The following is a 5,639-nucleotide window of genomic DNA, read 5'->3' as shown; positions in this document are numbered from 1 at the left end:
GATAAAATGTAACCTAATGGAAGCCGATGGTGAGCGCTTCTGACCCTGAAGACTTCAATCATCTAAAGTTCGGACTCTGCTACTTCCCAAGGCCCTTAATGAACATACGTGTAGCCGTAGCTTAAAAATTCCCCAGGTTGGGGTTCGGGGAGACACTGATTTGGAAAAAATCCTGGTGTTCTCCTTACATGCACGGGACCCTTCCTACTGCTAAAACATGCCTGTCACACCCAGAGGATGGTACACCGTTTGATCGGGAAGAGTTTGGAAAAGGCATCTCATCTCCGCATCTCCCGGTGCTCGGGTTCACCCCTCCAGCGTCTTTCCTAACAATCTCCCCACTTGGGGACGTCAGCACCGTCAACATCCTGTTGCGCACAGTTTGGAATCTGTCCAGAGGATGAAGCGGAAGGATGAGAAACAATGAGAGACAAGTCCTAAGTGTTCGGACAGGCACATGTCACTCTAATTTCCAATCAGGAAGACGAATTGACCAAAAGCTAGGATTGCCCACAGAAACAGAATACGGCTTGAGGAAATCCCGCTGTTTTGTGGCCAGTTCCCAAAAACACAAGTTGAAAAATGGAACTCAGGGGCACTAAAATTCACGAAACTGGAGAGTTGAAAATATCTATCATCGAAAAATGTCTTGAGGTAGGTCACCAAAAAGGACTTGTAAGCAAGGGAGAATGGCAGGAAAGGGGTTTGAAGAGGTAGAAAGGACTCACCATTAAAGCACAAGAAGAGGGGCTGAACATCGCCAACGCTGCAGTTGGCCAAAAAGGGCGTATGCATTTTTTCTGAATATATTCAAGAAAAGAGCATACACCCTTTTTAGCCAACCAACAGGTGGGCACTGGAAATCAATACTACAAAAGGCATCACTTCGCATCAGTCAGAAGAGCCATCCTCATAAAGTGTAAACACCAGAAATGCAGGACAGGGCGAGGAGAAAAGGGAACCCTGTGAGGCTGATAGTGGAAATGTAAATTGCCAACGGCCACTCTGGAGAAGTGTATTGTGTTTACTAAACATGTAAAAAATGAGCTACAGAGGATAGGGCACTTGCACTCATGGTCATATATATTCGGAAAACCAAAAATCCACAGGCACCCCAAAGTTTAGGGCTGCTCTGTTTACAAGAACCTAGACTCGGGTACACCTTAAATAACCCAGGAAAGAAAAAAATGGATAAAAAAGTTGTGGTACTTATGTACAATGGAATATCACTCAGCCATGAAATCAATGTCATAAGGCTAGTGGCAGTACAATGAGTGGATTTAGGTATGATGATTCTAAGTGAAATAAGTCACACAGAAAAAGAAACTTATCATAAGATATCACTTATAGAGGGAACGTAAAAATCGCTACACATGAAATGAATTACAAAACAGAACAGAGTCACACATTTAGAAAACACACTTATGGCTGCTTAAGGGGAAAGGAGAGGTGGGGTGATACATAAAACAAGAGTGTGAAATTAGCACAGATACCGTTCTATCAACCAAATATGTAATAGACAAGACCTACTCATTGCTCAGTGAACTGTCAACACACCCTATTCACTGGAGAAGAATATATCTGCGTAGTAAGAATCTTAAAAAGTATTTATTGATATCTCTCTGTAAGAGAATCAAGTGGGTGTAAAGCAGCATAAACACAGCATTGAAAGTCAGCTAAACCCCATTATAAATATAAATTACAAAAAACAAAGATAGTGAAATTCTTACAAAATTCGTTCAGAGGCTGTGATGCAACCTGGATTGACCACATCCACACCCACAGCTGGATGAGACATAAGGCTGGACACTCTTGGTGTTGAAAGGATTGGTGAGGTTGGGTGAGCAAATGCAGACCCTTTAAAGTAATACTGCATGCTACTCATTCCATGGGTCCCAAATCTCCAGGTTCAAGGGAATCTTCCTACAGCTAAAACATGCATGGGAAACCCAGAGGATAAAATAGCAACAAAATATCAATTTTCATAAAAATTCATATTTTAAGGCAAGACCGGGAAAATTTAAACATAAAATTTTCCTCTGCCCATTTGGCCTCCTCCCTCCCCTCTAGTGTGCATTGTGCATCTGTATTATGTGTTAACCAACCTCCCCAAGGGAAGAAATACTTGCTCCACCATAAAGATGAATTTTTCTTCTTCTGGTGCCAACCATGAACTCCTTAGAAGATAACAATGCTTACTTATGACTTTACTAATATCACTGGCTGTATTACTTGTATTCTGCCTATTTTACAAGATTATTATTTCTTGCATTACCAAATGTGTAACTGAGCCTATGCGAAAAATAATGATGACCAAGTGAGTTGAAACGATTGACCTGATGTATAGTCTATAAGATCCATGGTTGTAATAGTGTGACCCTAGATATGGGAAGAAGCAACAGGAGGGAACCATTTCCTAGAGTTGACAGACTATTGAGACAGCTGGTCCAGAGGATTAAGGCTACTGTTACCAGGACTAGATGAGAAACAACACTTGAGTGGTCTATCAATGAAATCCTCGTCTGACCTGGGAGTGAGCATTCCTAACCCTTGAGACAAATTGGTCAAAGATGTCTCCCAAACTAAGACTGAAAGGGAGGGAATGCTGCCCACCACCCAGCTGTACAAGAATCGAGTCATTAGCCACTGCAGTCGCTGACCTGCAAGCCACCCTGAAAGCAATGCAGGGCTAAGATCGGGATGAGGCACTCTATGCTCTGGGAAAATTGGCAGAACTGGCCCTCAGTTAGATATTCGCCGGAGAAATTTTTTATGACCCGGTTTCTTGCATCTTCTCATACTTAGAAAAACAGGAACGCCATTAACTAAGGTATCTGTTCCTAGCAAATAACAGTAACCTTCTAACAAAATGTGTGCTTGACTGCACGCACCCCTCACCGAAATCACATACCTACTGGCTACCCACTCCTTACCTCTTTGGAACAGTTCTTAGAGCTTTCTGAAAGACTGTGTCCCAGGTTATAATCCTCAGGTTGGTGGGAATAAAATTTCCATTTCTTTCTTAGATTGACTATTGATTAATTTTTTTCATTGAGAAAGCAAGTATACATTGATCCACAAGCCTTGGTGCAACTGATTTCATATTCTTATATTTCCCAAATCAAATTGAATACAACCCTGAGACTTCACTTCCCAGGAGGATGGAAATGCCTCTGTGGTTTAGTACAAGAATTGGCCAGAATGGGCTCAACTGAAGCGCTCATTGTTCAAGTCTCACAGTTCATGTAGGCAGCTGCTCCAACCCTCTTATTTGGTTTGGATTAAAGGTTAAAATTTAATTTGTTACAATTCCAAGGCAAGGTCCAGTCCTCTCACTATGGACCTCAAAAGAGTGTAAAGGTCCTCTGCTTTGTCCAACCCTGTTGTCATAGAGGAAGTGCAGCTGGACCCCAGGGAGGGGGCAGGATTTGTCCAGAGTCACCCCGTGTATGGCAGAGTCAAAAACAGGACCCAGGTTTCCTGGTTCCCAGGCCGGCTGCCTTTCCACTGCCCCACGTTGCTTGTTACAAGTGTGGCAGCAGCATCCTCCAGGCTGGGCTTATGCCCCATCCACCCTAGTTCTGCCACAAACCTGCCACGTCACCCTGAGGAGGTCACTCACTGCTGTGTGAGTCAGTTTCCTCATCTACAAGATGGGGGAGGGGGTGCCAGAGACCCCTGGTCCCCTCCCAACCCTGCCTCTTCCCGGTGCCCCTGGACTGTGCCAGTCTGGGAGACTCAGACGTGGAGGTGGAAGCCAGCTCCCTCCCCTCTGTCCACCATCTGCTTGGCTGTTACATCCTGTTTATTGGTTACATCCTTCCTGATTAGACAGACCCTCCTTCACCACAACCTCTGCTTGGCAGTAAACATACTTCTCCTTCACAACATGAGTTTCCTCAGTCACTTACCGGTAGTCAGACTGTCCAGTGATTCTTTTCAAAAACACAAACTGCTTCCAGGTACCTCCACAGTCTGAGGTCCCCCAGACGCCCTTGTTCCTGCACATTCTTGACTTCCCACTTCTTCAGAGTCCAGCTCAGCAGCCCCAGTGCTCTCACCCTGTTTAGGGACCTCGTGTTCCTTTAGGGAACGCAAAGTCCTTTCTGCTGGGATACAGAGGGGCTGATCCCAAGCAGAGCAAGAGGAAACAGAAGCCCAGAGTGAGAGGGAAGCATATCCGGGGTCCACGGCTGGGTCCACAGTCACACGTGGTCCTGCCTGCAGTCAACTGGTCCCACAGCCCTGGTCTGGTCCCCCTGGGGATGAACCGTGAGTAGTCTGGAGGGCAGAGCCCAAGAGATCTGGTTTCTAGTTCCAATTCTGCCCCAGGGTAACTCATGACCACAGGTGAGTCTTATCCCTGATCTGAGCTTGTTTTCATTTACAAAAGGAGGAGATTAGGGTAAAATCGTAGTTTATTGAGCTGTGCTCTCTGAAGCCCTAGGGTTCTGGTGTGGTGGGAGCGGATTTAAATAGGGTGTTGGTGTCACCAACCACATTCTCTACCCCGAACAGCCTGGCTCGAATCAAGCTCCCACTCATGATCTCATTTAAGAATAAGATTAGAAAGTTTGGAAACAACCCATGTGTTCATCTTTAGGATGCAGGTTAATAAACCATGGTGTAGCCACAAGAAGGAATATTATACAGCTGGAAAACATGAAGATGTTCTCAAAATAATGATAAGGAAATATGTGCGGGATATTTAGTAAAAGCAGTAAGCTATAGATCAATGTGTAGTATGTAATCACTACATACCATTTACTGTGTAATAAATTGGGGAGAAATAAAAATTGACATACCCTGTATATATTTCAGTTACATCAAGAAGACCAGGAACGATTCCCATGAGTCCACTGGAACAGATACCTGGTCCTGGTGGGGGAGGGGACCTGAGGGGAGAGTGGATGGAGCCACAGGTAGAAGCCAGGTCTCTCAATGTATGGCTTTTTAGGACATTTTAATTTTGAAACATAAATATATTACCTTTTTAAGAAAATTAAATTTAAGTTTGAAAAATATACCAATAGGAGAAGAAGGGTCAGGGGAAGGATAGTTGGCCAGATGGTCTCCATATTCCCTGCAGCCTTGATGGACAGGCTGGGGGAGGAGCTGAAAGATGCCCACACATGCCTGTCTCCAAAGGCAGAGGGATGGGAGGCATCTTGGGTCCAGGGGTCTGGGGAGGAGGTTCTGTGGCCCCCAAGCCCACCTGCTGAGTGACCAGGGCCTCCCCCAGCCCTTTAGCACACACAGTTAATGGAGAAGCCCTCTGATGCCCAAGCCTCAGGCCCTTCCCTTGCTCCCTGCCTGGCCTGGGCTTGCTGTCTCCCGGGGCAGTGGCCAGAGGCTGCCCTCATCTGCTGGCCAGCCAGAGCCTCCTCCACGAAGGGGTGACTCCAGGTGACACCAACCCCAGACTGTGGCCTGAGCACAGAACAGAGCCCAGGGCACATATATTCCCATTCTCTGGCTCTGGATGAGCTTCTTTCATGGAGCCAGCCTTGCTCAATCCACCTTTGAGTGGAGGGAAGAGGGACCCTTCTCTCCTGTGGTCTTCGGTACCTGGCTGCCTGCCTCAGGGGCTTGTGTAGGCAGCCAATCCATGTGGCCCTTGTCTGTGTGGCTGGTCCCTC

This window comes from Aethalodelphis obliquidens, unplaced genomic scaffold (assembly GCF_003676395.1).
Source record: "Aethalodelphis obliquidens isolate GAN/ISIS:26980383/991018 unplaced genomic scaffold, ASM367639v1 scaffold65, whole genome shotgun sequence".
Lineage (NCBI taxonomy): Eukaryota > Metazoa > Chordata > Mammalia > Artiodactyla > Delphinidae > Aethalodelphis > Aethalodelphis obliquidens.
Note: the sequence above shows the minus strand (reverse complement) of the source record.